Source organism: Neofelis nebulosa, chromosome 3 (genome assembly GCF_028018385.1).
Source record: "Neofelis nebulosa isolate mNeoNeb1 chromosome 3, mNeoNeb1.pri, whole genome shotgun sequence".
NCBI classification, from domain to species: Eukaryota; Metazoa; Chordata; class Mammalia; order Carnivora; family Felidae; genus Neofelis; species Neofelis nebulosa.
Genome location: NC_080784.1, coordinates 164,882,811 through 164,901,605, shown reverse-complemented (window position 1 = coordinate 164,901,605; position 18,795 = coordinate 164,882,811). Strand labels below are relative to the sequence as shown.

The 18,795-nt window shown below is 45.3% G+C and overlaps 1 protein-coding gene and 1 long non-coding RNA gene across 3 annotated transcripts in view; one reads left to right on the top strand and one right to left on the bottom strand.

The window, feature by feature from the left end:
* The window catches only part of SCFD2 (sec1 family domain containing 2), a 405,099-nt gene that overhangs the window by 88,646 nt on the left and 297,658 nt on the right, over positions 1 to 18,795 (bottom strand). The gene's annotated exons all lie outside the window — the stretch shown is intronic.
* LOC131507593 (uncharacterized) lies at positions 7,847 to 17,629 on the top strand. Its single transcript, XR_009259574.1, has 2 exons — positions 7,847 to 8,052; positions 13,628 to 17,629. It is a non-coding gene; the product is annotated as an uncharacterized LOC131507593 (long non-coding RNA).

Below are 18,795 nucleotides of genomic sequence, written 5' to 3'. Positions count from 1 at the left end.
CGGGAGATGGAGCCTTCCCCGGGGCCTGCGGGTGTGAGTTCTAGAGCCGCTGACCCGGCCAAGGCAGCGACACAAGCTGGGCTCTTTGCCGTGTCTCTCATTTTCAGGATGTGCTGAGGTTGTCTTTACAGAAGGACACACGTACAGATTTTTCTTCTTCTGTGTCATTAAAGCGCCACACTCACACACGCTGTGTTGACGTACATTTGAACAGACATGAGCAAAGTGAAGAACTTGCTCCCAGCTACTAGGAGACTTCAGCTGTAGGTACCTCATTTCACCGAAAAGGTGCCTCAGGGGATTGCAATCATTAATGCAGAAATAGTCTCGCCGGACAAGACTGCTAGAACGGCAAATCACGACAGGATTCTGACATCGGCCCTGGCACTGTGCCTCCCTGGGGTAGGTTACTGAGAACACACTCGATCCCCGTTCTTTATACTCCTGAGAGGAACTCACACTTCACGGGAAGAAATCGCTAGTCCAAAATTGTGTTTGTTTTGCCTTTGCAAAGAAGTAGGAGAGGCATCTTCAGAAACAGACCCTAATCGGAGTCAATTCCCACACCCCACGTCTTCCCTCCACACACCCTCTCGGGCCAGAAACCTGGTGGTTCCTTAGAGTCCCTACCTGCTCGGTCACTAGTCTCTGCACCCCTACTGCCACCCCCTTTTCTCTGCTCCCCCCAGTTCGAGTTTTCATCATCTCCGGATTACTTCCTGTCTTGTTCTCAGAGCTGTCGCACAGCCTACATCCGAGGGGCACATTTATACTGACCTCAGAGTGCACGGTGTCCCTTGGAGCTGGCAATAAGGCAGCTCGGCCCCCTGAGACACCTTTGAACACGCAAATCTGGTCAGCTTGTTCGATTTCTCACAATCTTAGAAATGAATCCCGGTGACGCCGTTGAACACGAGAATGGCAGCAGGTACACCCATGTGCTAGGCATGGTGCCAACGAAATCTTCCGCATTTCTCAACTTGGCTAGTTCTCACAACTCAGTCGTCCCCGTTTTACAGATGAGGAAGTGAAGTTCAGAGGTGTTGAGTGACTTGCCCCGGGTCACGCAGTTTTAAGTCTCCTTTTCTCTACGCGATGGTGCACAGCAGGGCGGAAGAGAGCTTGGCTACAGGGCATGGCGTGAGTTATTTCGTGGAAAGTGGCATTTCGTGAGGTCTGAGTACGTTATCTAGTGTGGCTATTATCATGGGTACGTCCGGATGCCGTTAGGCTGTATGGAAAGCAGGCGGCTCGCACCAGCCTCTTCACAGCATGGTGCCTGCCTGCCTCTCTTTCCAGCTCTGTCTCTGACCACAGACCCTCTTGAGCCCTGGCTGTTGGCCCAAAGGACACTGCTGATGCAGCCCTATTTGTCCGCCTACCTGACTCCCTTTTCTGGAATGCTTTTTTCTTCTGTAACAGTAAACACTATTCGCCTATCACATTTTGCCTGATCCCCCCACACTGAGACAAGCACTTGGTTGCCCCAGAGCCTACAGCCTGTCCTCTATTACTTCACCAGATCTCTGACACGATCTGTTTCTGTCTGAGTCTGCCTGCTGCGGCGTGTAGCCCGGGATCTACTCACCGCAACTGGAACCTGACCCGGCATCTAGTAGAAACTCAAGCACGCTTGCAGAACTGGATTGGATTGGGGTGGGGTTGGCTCAGTTTATAAACAGACATATGTCAAGAATTCATCTTTCCTTTCTGTGGTGCACTGACTTAGGAGCATCTTATTATTAATTATCTCCTACAGGCAATGGAAGAAAGGACATTTGGCCCGGAACCCCAGTTTGGGTGCCCGACAATAGGAAATTGGAAATACTGTCCTGCTGATGACAACACCATAAACCTTGAAAATGCACTTTTAATAAAGGGTGGCTAGAATGCCAATTTAGCACATAACTGGTGCGTTCAGACAGAACCTAGTAAGAGGAAAGGAAATTTACTTTCTAAGGATTAAGTCTCCTACCCTGCTGTAATTTAGGCTTTAAGGCTCCTCACATGGTATAAACATCCCTCTATTAATTGGAAACATTGCTGGTTAACATATACATCTCAGTTTCAAAGTGTTTTATATTCTGTACTACACTTGGAAAATATTTTCCAATGGGCATGTGGCTAACCTCTCATATGACTTCAGGATCAGTGCTTGGTAGAATTTATTAAAAGATAAATTCAAGAGAACTTCTGTCTTTTCAAAGGGAACAGGAAGGTCACCGCTGGAAAAAGACCAAGCTCCCTCTTTTATGGAGGAGAAAACCAAGGCCCAGAAGGTTAGGTGACTTCCAGAAATCACACAGCCTTCAGGCGGAGGCAGCATCATGTGGGAAGGTCCTGAGCCAGAGAACCTGGAGTGGGTGTGGGGTGAGGCAGAATGGATGGCCAGGGACTGGGGGGCCATCTGAAGGGGTCTGGATTGCATTTCACATTCAATGGGCAGCAGTTGAAGGGTTTCATGCAGGGAAATGCTGGCATCTGACCCGTGTTTTCTAATATAAAGACCAAACTTCTGCTGGAAGGATAAAGACCAGCTGGAGGCTTTTACTGTGATGCAGCTGTGAGATGATAGGGACCCAGGTGAAGGTGTGACAGTGGACTTGGAAAGAAGAGAATGAGGATGAAATATATTTTAGAATCGGGGATGAAATATACTTTGGAATCAGAATCAAGAGGACTTGTGGGCGGTAAGGAAGGAGGGATCAAGGGCGACTGTTATGTTTGTGGCTTGGGTGGAGGGGGTACTCGATATGAGATGGGCAGGTATACGAACAGGGAACCAGGAAGTCAGTTTTGAACATGTAGTAAAGTCAGGCTTGAAATGGAAACAGTGTAATAGATGTGAAATGCACAGTGTTGGCACAGAGTAAGCGTGGTGGCCTTGATAGTGTTGTTTTTATCACTGGCATTTTCAGTACCACGCCAATGGGGTTACTAAGGCCAAGGAGAAAAGAGATTTATATTGTAAACTCTGGTGTAGTTCGTACACAGGCTAGTTGACTGTGTAGTGAGTGACACACACACTTATTGGTAAATCGATGTGAGTGTCGTGAATGTTCGGTATAAGTTGGCATTTGTAGAAACGACGTTGATTTTGGTGACCCTCCTATAGGACAAATCTGAGACCCGCTTTGGATTAGAGCTGTTAATGGTGATCTGAAGCTTGTACAGAATTTGTTGCTGAGTTTTTCCACTCCTCCAAAGTAAAGAGCTTCAACTTATAATAAACATCAGTACAACTACTGGTATTCACGTTTGATATTGCTTATTGTTTGGATGTTCTTTATCCATTCTCTAAAAACGGATACGTTTGCAACATAGTTCAAAAATGTCTTTCGCTGTCAGGAGAAACTTGACATCATTTTAAGAGAAGACGTCTTTATTTTGTTTTCCAGGATCTTGATTTTTGGCCAGGTCTGTGCTCCGACACTCCTCTACTGCTCCCTACTGGTCAACATTATTCAGCAGCTGGCTAACTGCACACATAGCCATCCACTGGGGCACAAGTAGCAACCTTTACTCTCTGCGCTTCATCCCAATTGATTTTAGAGAGATTTATATGACAGAAATAGTCAAAATAATGATCCATGTGGGGCAACGAAGGTTTTTTAGACAATCCATTTGCAAGGATTTCCGTTGGGTACTATTTATCATCGTTACTCCCTCTTCTCTCTTAAAGAAGTTATTTTTATTGACTTACAGTGTGAACTACTTGATTCCTTGCTTTATTATAAAGGCTTTCGAGAATGTTATGGTTCAACCTACACAAGGTATTGTTTTAATGCCTTTAACATAAGTCCTGGCTGCTTGCCAGATAAAAGTCTACGAAAGTTCACAAGTGAAGGGGAAAAAAGGGAATGACAACTGTGCCTAGCCAGTTAAGGGCACCAGATCCCATAAAACTAAATTCAAATGTTCAATATATGCACTTGTCATTTTCAATGCCTATAAAATTGGCTTCAGAGGTAGATACAACTAAGGTCACAGTACTGCAGAGATTTGCAAAAAGTAATACTTATGACTCTTCTTCTGTGTGAAATATCTTAAATGGAGAAAAGCCCTATTTTAAAGCAGCCAAGATAATTTGACAACAATAGTTGTGTGTGTGTGTGTGTGTGTGCGTGTGTGCACAAAGGTTTTTTTTTTTTAATTTTTTTTAACGTTTATTTATTTTTGAGACAGAGAGAGACAGAGCATGAACGGGGGAGGGTCAGAGAGAGAGGGAGACACAGAATCTGAAACAGGCTCCGGGCTCTGAGCTGTCAGCACAGAGCCCGACGCGGGGCTTGAACTCACAGACGGACCACGAGATCATGACCTGAGCCGAAGTCGGCCGCTTAACCGACTGAGCCACCCAGGCACCCCACAAAGGTTTAAAAGAGATGTATTTAGTTTAGGAGACTTACCTCACGTACCACGATCTATATTAAATGACCTACATTTTCTTCCTTTTTTTTTTTTTTTTAAGTTTATTGATTTTTGACAGAGACAGAGTGCGAGCATGAGCTGGGGAGAGGCAGAGAGCGAGGGAGACACAGAATCCGAAGCAGGCTCCAGGCTCCGAGCTGTCAGCACAGAACCTGACGCAGGGCTCGAACTCACGATCTGTGAGATCATGACCTGGACCGAAGTCGGACGCTTAACCGACCGAGCCACCCAGGCGCCCCAAATGACCTACATTTTCTAAACAACTGCTATTTTTCTTTCTTGTCAGAATAAAGTGGCTTGTAAAGGGTCTGTTCTCAGTTCCAGAAACTGAGGGCTCCTTTCGATAATTCGTCAGTTGTAATTTATAAACTAACCTGCTTAAGACCTTGAAACCCATCTATATCGTGAAAAAGGTGACCTCCGCTGGGAAAATTCAAGACGAATTGGAGTCACAAACCCTCTCCTGTTCTCTGGTTTGGTTCCATCACTTGGAACATGGAAAAAGCAATATTCAGATTTGCTTCAGGAGGGAACCCAGTAGCCTAGCCTGCTACTAAATAGACACTCATTACAATTGATACTCCATCTGATCTCACCTATCCTGGAGAATTTAGGCTGTTTCGTTGGACATCTGCTTTCCTAAGATAAAGTCTCTCTCCAAATATGGACTCCACCTAGCATTGTGACTGCATAAATAGGGTTATTAGCTTACCCTTTCTCTGCAAAGAGTCTGAAGTGCCTCGCGTGCGTGAAGAAGGGGAACCAGGGACCTTCTCAAAGCATGTCTTAGGCCTACTCATTGTTGCCTCTGCCAGGCCCCCAAACAGGAAGCCAGTGAAATACACGGTAAATATGACCCCGGTTGGTGAGTTACTTCAAAGGCGTTTTTTTTTTTTTTGTAAAACTGAGCGGCACAGGCTGTGTGGAATATACCGTATTCATACTGAAAATGAGGAAACGTGCATAAAATTAAAATCACTCACATGGCCAGTTGAAGAATTTGAGTGTTGGCTTTGCTGCTAAGAGCACATTTTTGTGCTGCTTTATAAAATGATGACCTCAACACTGCCACAAAGCCACTATTGTCAAGGGTGCGCTGCGAACACTGCTAGGAGGATCCAACCTGCTTTTAATTCTTTATCAGGGAAACAAAAGAGCCACAAGGTGATTGTCACTGGAATCCAATGCTTTCCGATGGGATCAGACTCATAAAAGAGCTTACAGAGGTTTAAGTTGCTCTGAAATCAAGGTCCTTTGGGGGCACGGCTGAACTCAAAGTTACCATCATGCGATAGAATGAATAGGAAGTGGCTTATAAATTGTAAATGCTAAATAGGTCTAAATAGTTCTTGTTGTTCAATTGTCAGTGACAAACTCTTAGGTCAGCAGAGGCTTAAAATTATCTAGCATTTGATACAGAGAGAGAGAGAAGCACAGAGAACCATATGCAATGTGTAACCTCAGGTTCCACGTACTGAATTTTTTTTTTACATTTATGTATTTTTTGAGAGACATAGAGAGACAGAGCACAAGTTGGGGAGGGGCAGAGAGAGGAGGAGACACAGAATCCAAAGCAGGCTCCAGGCTCCGAGCCGTCAGCCCAGAGCCCGATGCGGGGCTTGAACTCACAAATCGTGAGATCATGACCCGAGCCGAAGTCAGACGCTCAACCTACTGAGCCACCCAGGCGCCCCTCAAGTACTGAATTTTGAGTCCTCTTGTCCTCATGCACTGTCTTGGGCTTTCCAAAATCACTGTAATGAAATGCAGCTGGGTTTTGTACTCCTCCCCAAAATGCAGAAGATGGGAAAAGGGATTTTGCTTACTTGCCTACATCATTTATAAGCTAACGTGTGAATGAACTATCAAACCTTCTGAAACTTATTAAGGTGAATTCTGTCGCCAGAAACACATTTTATAGCTTTTTAAAAAAGCCATGGGGAATTTTCAGCAGGACATGAGTATTTAAAAACACAACTCATTCCGTTAATTGGGAGCCATACAGCTAAGCCTCAGACAATTTAAGTTTTAAAATTTCTCTTGGGGCTTTAGGGGTATCGATTATAAAATGCTTATTCAATGTTCTTTGGCTGTGTGACTGCTCCCTGGCATTAGGGGTGATCCTTGCTCTTCTCCAATGCAGCTCTGAGGCTGGACGTAATACCCAGCATGTGTTTGTGAAAATATAGGAATGTATTCAGCATCTTTCCGAGCACAGTTTTAGGACCTTTCTCCTACAGCAAAGTTGTTTTAGTTATTTACAATAAATATTGATTTTATTTGGCATGATGCTTAGCTCCATATTTTATTAATTAGCTTTATGTTTCATCCTAAATACTAAAATAGAAGTCTTTCAAGTTACTGAGGATCCCAAATACATTTATAAGGAAATGCTAATATGGTCTTTGTGACTTTGGGAATTTGGGTGTTGATAAATTTGAGGGTATTTTGGAGTGGTGTCTAATGCCTTATACAAAACCGTGGCAGTTTTCTTCTATTATGACACCCCCAAGGTGTCTGAAAAACTTCCTTTAGAAGATTTCAAAATGCCAGATGTAAATATTTTTGCACTAAAACAATAATTCAGGGAGCGCCTGGGTGGCTCAGTCAGTTAAGCATCTGACTTGATTCCGGCTTAGGTCATGATCTCACAGCCATGAGATCGAGGTCCACATCAGACTCCACACTCTGCGTGAGGCCTGGTGGGGATTCTCTCTCTCCTCCTCTCTCTCTCTGCCTCTCCCCTGCTTGCTGCCTCTCTCTCCCTCTCAAAATAAATAAATAAATAATTTTTTAAATTAAAAACATAAAACAATAATTCAGGAACACAAACATCAAATGACTTTTTTTTTTTTTAGAAGACTTTATGATTTTAGAAGACCCACATATCTGATTGAAATTCTATGTCAGAGTCAGCAGAGTTAATGTTGAGTTAGGTTGAAAAACTTTCTCGGAACTTTTGGGTGGTTAGTTGGTTAAGCATCTGACTTCAGCTCAGATCATGATCTCACGGTTCGTGAGTTTGAGCCCCGTGTCAGGCTCTGCGCTGACAGCTCAGAGCCTGGAGACTGCTTTGGATTCGGTGGCTCCCTCTTTCTCTGCCCCTTCCCTGCTCACGCTCTGTCTCTCACGCTCTCAAAAATAAATAAAAAACATTAAAAAAAATTCTCTCCGAATATTCAACAGATGATACCCTGCAAATCCAGAGTGTTCATCCGTTCTAGAACAAAGCCCTAAACACATCTGGGAATTTCCAGTCAGACCAGAAGAACACCAGAGGGAGAGGGCTCTGGCTGGGAGTTTTGAAAATGCTGAAGCAACTGCCAAGAAATAATCTCTCCTTAGACACTGAGTGGGCAGAAGTGGTGTATGACTCCTCTCGATGCCCTGCTTTAGCTCTTGTCCCTGCCTGACATCAGGGGAGGGGCATGGGCAAGATGGCTGCCTCCCGTGGATTTGGCAGGAGTCTGGGACTGGAGGCTGAACCTAACCTCTTCCCTCCAGAGCTGACCCGCTTTGCATCCTAGAGGAGATGTCACTTTTCCCGTCCTTCTCCTTTCCCTGGGCAATTTAGAGGGGAGAAATCGTAAAGTTTTCTTGAAGTTGCTGATCACATGTAAGGTTCATAAACTTCTCATACCTTCCACTTTGTGTATCGAGGGGAGGACCAATGATTAGGATCTAATTGCGCCATTTGGTGGCTAATAACTTGATGGCTCCATTTCAAGCACGAGTCTGAGTCTGTGGTAAGAGTTGGTGAGTACTCTCTCAGCTCTGTTGTGTACCGGGTACTGCAGGGAACGCAAGAGTGAGCAAGTCGATGCCGCTCACCTCCAGAAGCTTAGGGTCTGGTTGTGGGGTTACACAGGCACCTGATCTAAGTTTCACATTTTCTCAACTACAAGGTGAAATTCAGTAGTAGTGGTGAGAGGTTAAGAAAAGTCTGAACCAAATGAAATTGCCAACATGTGAACATTTTAAAAATGTATAGAATTGCAATTTCATATTACTTGGACTAATACTTGGTGAGAATTTAGAGCTTGAGACATAATGCTTTGTGACTTAGTTGCAAACTCACAACAGTTTGAAATGATTTTAAAATGAACAGTTGTTATCACTCCATTTCTCCCTTCACTGTATTATGACTTATTTTTCTAAAATACAGATGAATGAACTCATTTTCAATGGCCCTCTCTTTCTTCACAAGTGTTTTCCTCTTCAAAACAACACTCTTCTATGGGGTGCCTGGGTGGCTCAGTCGGTTGAGTGACCGACTTTGGCTCAGGTCATGATCTCACAGTTCGTGAGTTTGAGCCCCGCATTGGGCTCTGTGCAGATGGCTCTGTGCTGACGGCTCGGAGCCCGGAGCCTGCTTTGGATTCTGTGTTTCTCTCTCTCTCTGTCCCTCCCCTTCTTGCGTTCTGTCTCTCTCTCTCACACATAAATTTAACATTTAAACATTTATAATAAATAAATAAATAAATAAATAAATAAATAAATAAATAAATAAAGAGAGCTCATGGAGAAGCGAGTCATCCCATCTGAGAAGGGGAACCTATCACATCGGGGACTGGCAATCTGCCAAGTGTCATCAGAGCCTCCTATAAATTGTAATAAGTGATAAGTTCTGCACTGCAGTGACTCCAAGCAGTAGTATTTCAGATTTACTTACCTCCATCTTTTCATTTACTTGAATGATCCCTCATGGTTTTTATACTGTTAACTGAGAAGGTGATGGCACGCAACTACCTGTTTTTACCAAAATGAAAACTAAATACCACGGTGCAATCCCCGCTCATCAAACTGACCGACTGGAGTAGCTAGGACAGAAGAAACTGCAGAAGGGAGTCACCGGTGATGTGGGTGTCTCCACAGACCCCACCATCGTGCGTATAAGAGAACAAGCAGGTTGAGACATCTGCCACGAGCAGACAGTGTCACGCTGGCTCACACAGTGTCAGGAAGGTAAGGGACTTTCCTCCCCCTCACTCCTCTCCTGTCGCTCTGAACTCAAACCTTGCAAAGGGTGGAAACTGCAGTTTATCTAAGTTCTGGGAGGAGGAAGGGGAGGAGGAGGAGGAGGAGGAGAAGGAGGAGGAGGAGAGGGGGGAGGAGAAACCTCCCAGGAGGGAAGAGAGAGAGAGCCAGTCACACATCCCTTCTTCAGCTGCAGCAGACAGACGCTGGGAGAGAGAGAATTGCCTTACTGTTCATTCAAGCTTGAAGGTGTGCCCTATTACATGGGGTTGGACATACCAATTACTAAATTCCGACTGTATTTTTCCTCTTTTTTAAAAAAATTTTTAATGTTTATTTATTTTTGAGACAGAGAGAGACGGAGCATGAACGGGGGAGGGGCAGAGAGAGAGGGAGACACAGAATCGGAAGCAGGCTCCAGGCTCTGAGCTGGCAGCACAGAGCCCAATGCGGGGCTGGAACTCACTGACCACGAGATCATGACCTGAGCTGAAGTGGGTCCTTAACCAACTGGGCCACCCAGGCGCCCCAAGACTGTATTTCTCAAGGGTGACCAGAAAAGTTATGAACTCGCCCAAATATTCACCCAGGGATAGGGGAAGAACCAAACCCCTACTGAATAAAGTAACACTGAGACACAAAATGGGTTGCTTTTTGATTGGACTTGATGAGCCACGTTTATGCAACATACTAGTTCCAAACATAATATAGAAGGCCTGTGTGTCCTGGGGCTCTAGAAAGGACTTAAGTTCAGCCATCAAGTCCAGGAGGGTGTGGCTGCTGCTAATTCTCAGGTTTTTTAACATCAAAACCCCAGGCTTCTATCTGTGTAACGCTGTTTTTTACAGCGTGGTTCCCACTTATCTCATTACCTTCAAGTACAAATCAAAATAACTTCTGAGGGATGCCGGACCCCCATTTTACTAGCAGCTCATGAAGTCTATGGCGGGATTTATTCCATTTCTGTACTTATTTCCATTTAGGCATAGTGACCCAGAGGCAGCAGAGGAATACATTTCCCTTCATCATATAATAAGTTGACGCCAGCATGCTTTTTCGTGTGACTACTTTCTTTCTCTTCCTCAATTTAATCTTCCACCCTCCTTCCCCTACCTTTTTTGCTAATGCAATGATACTTTTTCTTAGCTATAAAGATGCATATTACTATTTTCTCTTGCATGAAAATAATAGCTAAAATTTGTTGGCCATCTACTTGTTCCAAATGCTTTATATATTTTATCTCTAATAGTTATAATAACCTTGGGGGGTGGGGGAAGTAGCAGGACCCACATTTTGTAGAAGGAGAAAATGGAATCTCGGAGAGGTCAAGTTAGTTGCTCCCTAGTTTATAAAGTCTGGGCATCAGGGAGCCCAGACTCTCACCTGAGCGTGTCCGATCCCTCGGTCCATTTGCTTCTGAAGGCTGGACAGAGTGAGCGATCACTATAAGAATGGGCCAGGAAACTAGTTCTGCAAGGGACTTAGGGATTATTTGGATTGAGTGATTATTTTTTATTTTTTTTTATATATAAAACATTATAATTTATATGGTACACTGTAAAATTATAACTTATATACATTTGTATCACATATACTTTATTTATCTACCTGGTAAGCTTTTTTTTTTTTTTTTTTTGAGATTTTTTTTTTTGTTTATTTATTTATTTTTTAATATATGAATTTACTGTCAAATTGGTTTCCATACAACACCCAGTGCTGGATTGAGTGATTATTAATTAAATCATTTAAAATTATTTGGGATTATTTTGGATTAAAGTAAGCACTTTAGGGGCGCCTGGGTGGCGCAGTCGGTTAAGCGTCCGACTTCAGCCAGGTCACGATCTCGCGGTCCGTGAGTTCGAGCCCCGCGTCGGGCTCTGGGCTGATGGCTCGGAGCCTGGAGCCTGTTTCCGATTCTGTGTCTCCCTCTCTCTCTGCCCCTCCCCCGTTCATGCTCTGTCTCTCTCTGTCCCAAAAATAAAAAATAAAAAACGTTGAAAAAAAAAAAAAAAAAAAAAAAAAAAAAAATAAAGTAAGCACTTTAATCTTTTTTGGTGGAATAAAAACCACACTACCTCCCTCTATTTATCTTAAAGGATTATGATATGAGATGGATATGTCATTATTGATCAAGCATTCTAAGGATAGGTGACGGAAATCTTAGTATCAATAGAACTTCCGTTTTGTTTTCATCCATACTATCATTTCTTTGATGGTTTTCTTATCATCATATCATATTATGATTTCTGTACTTGAAGTGCTATAACTTAGGAGTTCAACTCTGATAAAGACACTCTAAGTTTCCCTTGTGTATCCATTTCAAATATAATGCAAAAAACAAAAACAAAAACAAAAGCAAAAAGGTGTGGGAGGGGATAAAACCGCCACGGAATGTTCACAGGAGTGACCTCAGAGAAGCTCAGTAACCTCTATCAGGCAAAACTTTTGCTCCTTTGTTTAAACAAAATAATCATAATCTAATGTATGTTTTCCATATCTGCACTGAATTATATTCAGCCTGAGTTTCTTTTTCCATTTCTTTTATTCTGCCTTCTTCCCAACCTGCCTCATGCATTTTGTTTATTCAAACTTCATCCTTTCCTGTTGGTTGACAATGATCTCTCCTTCCCTGTATGTTCCTGTCCCCTCACCTCCCGGCACCCCCTTCCTGCCCTCTCTGCTCTCATGTGTCCAGGCCAGTTGTTCACCTCCCTGTATGTTTCCCTCCTCTGACCCTCCTCCTCTGTCTTCACTGTTAACATTCTGGCATCACCTCCCTTTCCTCCCTCCTGCGCATCCTTCATGCCTCTTTCAGTGGTTCCTCATTATGCTGTATTTATAAATAGCCTCCAAGCAATCTATCATTTATCCCAACGCTCTCAGATAATCTCTTGACACAGCTCTCAGACAGTAGTTAACTGCAGCAGGAAAATTTACCATGCTCATTTATTATCCTCTTAGAAGGAGTGCTGAAGCAGGGGTCACAACTGAAAGAAACATCTTACCTATTCAGCAGCTCCTGAAAAAGGAACTGGCAACAGTTAATAAGAGAGCTGTCTTCTTATGTCTAAGAATGACCACAAATATGTTCAAGAGACAAAGCCACTGCTAAGATACACAAGGCACTGAATGATAGTGACCCCTGTAAGCCCAGTGTGTTGTGTTAGCCCCGTGTTACCTTCGCAATCAATAACGACTTACTCTTGTGCACCTACAAGGTGCCAGCCTCGTTTTAGTGACTTAAAGTGAACTAATTCAAGGCTCTTCATGCAGTTGTGAGGTTTGTGCACTGCCTTAGGGGTCCGGCAGAGGGGTGAGCTGAGGCTGCTTGTCAAACCATAGGTGGAGACTCTCATTGTTCCATTTTTCAGATGAAGAAAACGAGGCTCAGATGAGTTAAGCAACTTGCCCAAGTGGAAGAACCATGTAAATTTGACAAACATGTAATCTGCCACTTGAAGACTATTCCTTTACTAAACTGTAAGCAAACTGAGGGCAGGTGCTGTGTCTACCTTGCTTATCCTTGGAGAATTACCCTTTTGAGAATGAATGAAAACATAGAGGGTGCAAATCATGAAGCACCCAAAGGATTGGTTTTTCCAACAAAGGAGACATGTAGGGATCTAGAAGAAAAAGCCCACTGTTTTAATTCTTAAGCGTTATTTCTTCCTTCACTTCCATCAGAACAGGGCTGAGGTGGTGGCAAGAGTGTGTTAGAGCCTGGGCACGCACACCTGACATTGTGGGGCAGACGTGTGTGTGGGGAAGCAATGCAAGGCAGGCCCTTGGTGTGCAGAATCGGGACATCATACTGATTAGGGTAGAGAATGGGCTGGAGGAAGGAGGGAGGTTCAGTAAGGAGTATTGGGGGGTATCTTGGGAGGACCGAGTTGATCTGGCCTGCTTGTTTATAGGCAATACTGGGGGTTCAGGAAGGAGGTTGACGGCTGATGTCCAGCGTGCATGGGAGATGTAAGTTAATAACAATGGCAACCATGCATTAAATACTTCTGTGTCAGGCAGGTCCTGAGTATTATAGACTTCTCTCATTTCATCCTTACTAAACCTCTGGGGTTGGTCTTATGATCCCTCCCATTTCAAAGGAAGCAAACTGAAGTGAAGTGAGTTGTCAGGGTTTTAAGGATAGTAAAAGGCAGACTCTAGATTCAGTCCCAGATCTGCTGATTCCAAAATTCACATTCTTGCCCTTCTACCTTAGGAGGAGAGATTGCAGCTCAAGGGAAGATCCTTGGGAATCAGGGTTCAGAGGGAGAAGAAGAGAACTAGGGAGAAGATGGAAGCCTTCCAAGCCTGCAGGGTGAGGACATCCACACCGGTTTTTGAGGAAGAGCTCAGCTTGGGCGAATAACACTGGCACGGAGACAGAACTTTGGTTGAGGTCGGGCAAAAGTACTTGATCGTGGGAGACAGATTAAGAGCCTGCTAACCACCACCCCACATTGGAACAGAACCAGCCTCAAGGTGACTTTGTAATGCTCCACCCAACTGCCCTGTGAAGGAAGCACCTTTAATTCTCTCTGGTTCCAGAGCCTGGGGTGGTGTTGTAGCTGTGGAAATGCGCGTCTTGTGCAGGCAGGACATTTAATGCTGGCATTAAGATGTTGAGTTCAGATTGTTCTATCTGCCGATACGTGACCCGGAGCTATCTTAAATCCTTTTGGAATGAGGTAGGGTACACACTCAAAAAATGTACATGTCTGTACAAGTGGATACATTTCTCCAAGTAGCCTTAACAAATGTGTGTGTTTTTTTCTTTAATCAGATCTTTTATTTACATATTGCAACTAAATCATCAAAAGACTTTCAGTGGCTTGCTGGGATGCACGTCTGAAAGCAGCTCGATGCTTTGGCTTTATGTATGTTTATCGGCTCTGTGTAATTTTTTACATATGCTGTCTCTCTCCTCAAAATGACTGCTTCAAGAAAACTGAAAGAACAGTGACAGTGGCGAGGGGCTGGAACATACGGGTTGTTTGGTGAAAACAAAAAATGACATTTTTTTTTTAAAGTTTATTTATTTTTGAGACAGAGAGAGACAGAGTATGAACGGGGGAGGGTCAGAGAGAGAGGAAGACACAGAATCCGAAGCAGGCTCCAGGCTCTGAGCTGTCAGCACAGAGCCCGACACGGGGCTCGAACTCACAGACCGTGAGATCATGACCTGAGCCGAAGTCGGACGCTTAACCAACTGAGTCACCCAGGCGCCCCAACAAAATGCCATTTTTAACGAAGACAGGTACCTCCCCCCCCCCACCCCCCGCCTTGACGCTGAAATTATTCATGGGCTGCTTTGTACCTGACAGAAAAAGAGCTGTACTCTCAGAAAAGGAGCTGGGGACAGAAGGAAGCATGGAAAACACGTGGGCTTGTCAAAAAAGATGAGTAGTGGCCCAACGTGGGTCTGCTGGGAGTGCCACGGTGAGGGAGCTGGGGTACAGACGTGCCTGTCTGGCACCCCCATCCGTCCCCCTGTCCCAAGGCTGGCCTGACCCGGGACAGCTGGGTTTGGCACCCTCAGGTGGGTGACTGCCCTGAATGGTTGGGAGGGAGGTGACAAGTACCTCAAGGGCCGCAGATCACAGCAGGATGTATCAGAAAGCCCAGGTGTTCTGGGCACACTGTGGGTGGACTGTGTCCAGACTCTGAGAATGCCGACTTTTCCTTCACATCGCCTTGCTACTTTACTGCTCCGCAAAGCCCCAGCATTTTGCCATTATCTTACACTGCCTTTGGCCGCCCTGAAATGATGGAGGGGACGTGGAGAGAACAGGGGACTTGGAGCCAGAGAACTGGGTTATACATCTGGCTCTGCTAGTACTGCCCTCGGACGAGGTGATTAAACTCTCCGGCAACAGCGTCTTGATCCGTCAAAGGTAGAGAGAATGGGCCGCAAGGCCCAGTGTTCGGTGAGGAACTTAAGAGATGATGTGGCCCACGGACACAGGGGCGGGTCTGGAGAGCCGGGTAGGCACGCATCAGCCGTGGGAACCTCAGGTGGTGGGAACTGTGCGCTGTCTCCCCCGCTCGCCCCTCCTCCACCCCAGGGTCCACATTCACGTGCTGCTGCCCGGTTCCATCCCTGTCTGCCTGCAAGCTTCCGCAGAGCCCGGGAAGTTGACGTCCTCTCTGCCCTCACTGTTGACAAGGCAAAGGCATTCCCCTCATCAATGCTAGCAAAGAATGAGAGATGCCGCATAATATCAGGAAGCATATTTATCGCTGTCATCGACGTTGTAAAAAACTTTACAAAGGTCCACTGTGTTAATGATCCCACCCACATCTGTTGCTGGAGAAGAAGTTAAGGTACCCCCCAATGACACCTATTGTAAGAGAGGAAGCAAACTGATGCCACAGAGTGACTACTGTGTTTGCTGGGTCTCCTTTCTAGATGCTGTTGGAGCAGCGTGTGATTGGCATGATGCCTGATCTCAGTAAAATGGGGAGAGAAATAAAGTTCATCAATAATCCCAGAACCTTTCTTCTCCTTCAGCCTTTCCCAAGAAACCTTTGTGGAAAAGGGCTAAGCACTGCCCGCGTTGAGGGACCGACCCCTCTCTTGACTCAGTGTCCAAGGAAGGGGCAAGGAGAGCGTGCCAGAGGGGAGAGGTGGGGGAGGCCCGTGTTGGACAAACTCAAAGCCTGAAGTAGAGAAGGCAGACAAAAGTGGATGACCGCGGGAGTCCCTGTGCATTCCACTGCTGACTCGTCTCCCACACGTACCGCCGGAGGTCACCCCACCCCCATGCTTGAGGGCTCAGCAGCCGGGACAGTGGATGTCCCTGTGGATGGCTGTAGAGACTTAGCTGGGGTCTCTCTCCACCCCAGATCTGGCCAAAGTGGCGCTCTGATCCTATTTAGCCACCACTCTGTGACTACGTGACATTTAACAGAAGACTGAGGTCTGCCTTTTGAGCCACTTTCTTCCCCAGTCTCTGGTTAAAAGACATTAAGTCTCAAATAAAAGTCACTCCGGACCGCGGAAGGGCTTGTTCACACATTCACAGCTCTGAGTCGGACCAGGCTTATTACTTGAATTTTTAAATGCCAAAGAGACAGAGGGGCCCACAGGGTCGCGCTGGCATTCCAAGTCTCTTTGGCCATTAGGACCCGCTGTCTCCTGGAGCTGGAACAAAAAAGATCTTGGAGACCTGGTGCCCGGATGATCACAGAGCAAGGATAAAAGCCCCCCAGCTGGAGCCTCCTTCCCGTTTCCTGTGTGGCCCATACTGGAAACACATTGGAGCTATTTTCCCTTTTAAAGACGCTGTTTTACGTTTCGTCTTTCAAGATGTCCTTGTTTCTGCATCACAGCATCTTTGCATACCAACTCAATGTGTTTTATGTTCATCTGGAGAGAGCTCTCCTCCCTTCCCCTTCTAAGGAATAAAAGGGGAGATGCAGGCTCAGGGGATAAAGCAGCTTCAGGAGTGCATGGGGTTTGGGGAGAACAGAATGAAACTCTGGCTAATTTGGCCCATCCCATCTCAGAAAACCAGAACCCTATGAATTATTTACGATTCTCCTGACCCCACAGAAATGCAGATTGTGGTTCTTGCCAAGGACAAATTAGGCTTGTCTGCATCTGTTACTGTTCTCAATCAAGCGACTGCCTCCTGTGAGGAAGGAGAGAGGTCAGCAGCCAGGACAAAGGATCAGTCCAAGAGAAGGGGAAGATAAGGCTGCATTCCAGAGCTTCTACTGGAAAAGCTGCTCATTGGAAGCACAATCAAATCTTTTTTCAAAATCCAGAACAAGCACCGGGTTGCATTTGTGTGTCTAAAAAATCAGAATAGCAGTGCCATTGGGGACCTTTCAAATGTTTAACTTTTATCTTGCTTCAGGGGGTATGCATAACTTCAGGGCAAGTATTGACTAGTTTTGGCTCAGGGGACCATGACCTTCTTTCCCCAAAGCGAGGACCTCTCTATGCTGCAGCACTGGAGACTGTTAGGATTGTATCCCTCTGAGCCGGCTCTGCAACTTTTCCCTGTACCCTTGCCTGTACATAGCAGGTTGTTATCGTTGGCTCCAAATGAGCTTTGGAAGAGAGCTCCAGGCTCCCCTCCTCCCACTCAACCCCCAAGACAGGGGCCCCCTGGAGTGGGATCAAGGAATAAAAGAGCTTTGGGAGAACACGGGTGGGCCCTGGTGGTAGGAGCATTTGGAACTTTCCACGGCAGGAATAAAAAGACAAAAAACCTTTTGTGGTATGTTCTCTGGTCTTTCCCAGGAGCAGGTGTGGAGAGAAGCCTCCTGCTTACGTGGGGCCCACTCTGGAGCAGAACCAGGAGGAGGAGGGGGTCTGGAGGAGACCATGCATGCGAGTGCCCTGTAGCCTTCAGAGAAAGGCTCTCTGATGTCCCTGCCATCACTTTCTCAATTTTCTACGTGGTAAAATGTAGAAAAGGCCAAGCCCAGCGTTTTGGCCTGGGGGAAAGAGGCCTCTTTCTTGGGAAATAGGCCTTAAGCAGAAAGAGACTCAGAGAGATTCCTGTATGGTGTAACTGGGTCACCAGTGTAGATGGTCAGATAAGAAATTGCGGCCAAAGCCCAACTATTTCGGGAAGAGAATGCCTTTGCCCACAGGATCTCCTAAGCCTCGATCCCTGGCAGCTCTCGGATTCTGAGATCTTGGATGCTGGTAAATTCTCTTGTCAAGAGAGACACAATTAAAGGTTCAGATGATATCTTGGTCTGCTAATGAAGAACAATAGTAAATAATGTTATTTTCCCTATATTCTTCCTTATTAGACGATCTAATCCTTTCAAACACTCGGTAGAACATTGGTATAAATCCAAGGGACTTTTGAGTGGGTGAAACTCAGTTTCTTCATTTTGGAGATAAATGAGTTTAGGATCCAGAGAGATTATCTAACCAGGTCACATTGTTAATTAGTAGTGAAACTGAGACAAATGTGCAAAGAAACCTATGGTTATTAGCAAGGGCTGGGGTCATCAACAAGCATTTGACACCGAAGAGGTAAAGTCTTAGCAATCATTCATCATTTATTTAGCCAGGGCCTCCTACATACCAGGCACTGTGGGGCTGCAGTGCGGAGTAAGACAGACATGGCCTCTGACCTCCCAAGAGATGTTACCAAACAATGGGAAATGGCAGCAAGGCTCGCTGTATTTCCAGAAGGAATCAATTTATCTGCAGGGTGTCCCTCTGAGCACTTCACATCACAAGAAAGTTGTAGTCACTGGGCTGAAGGCACACTCAGCTATTGGAGTCTCCAAGTGGTATGAGATTAAATCCCTCTTGTTCATTCTCAAATGTGTAGTCTCGTATCATGAAGAAGGAAAAGGAGTATTAATTTCAGAAGAGCTAACTCAGCTTTCCTGGTGCCTACCACTCCATCTTCA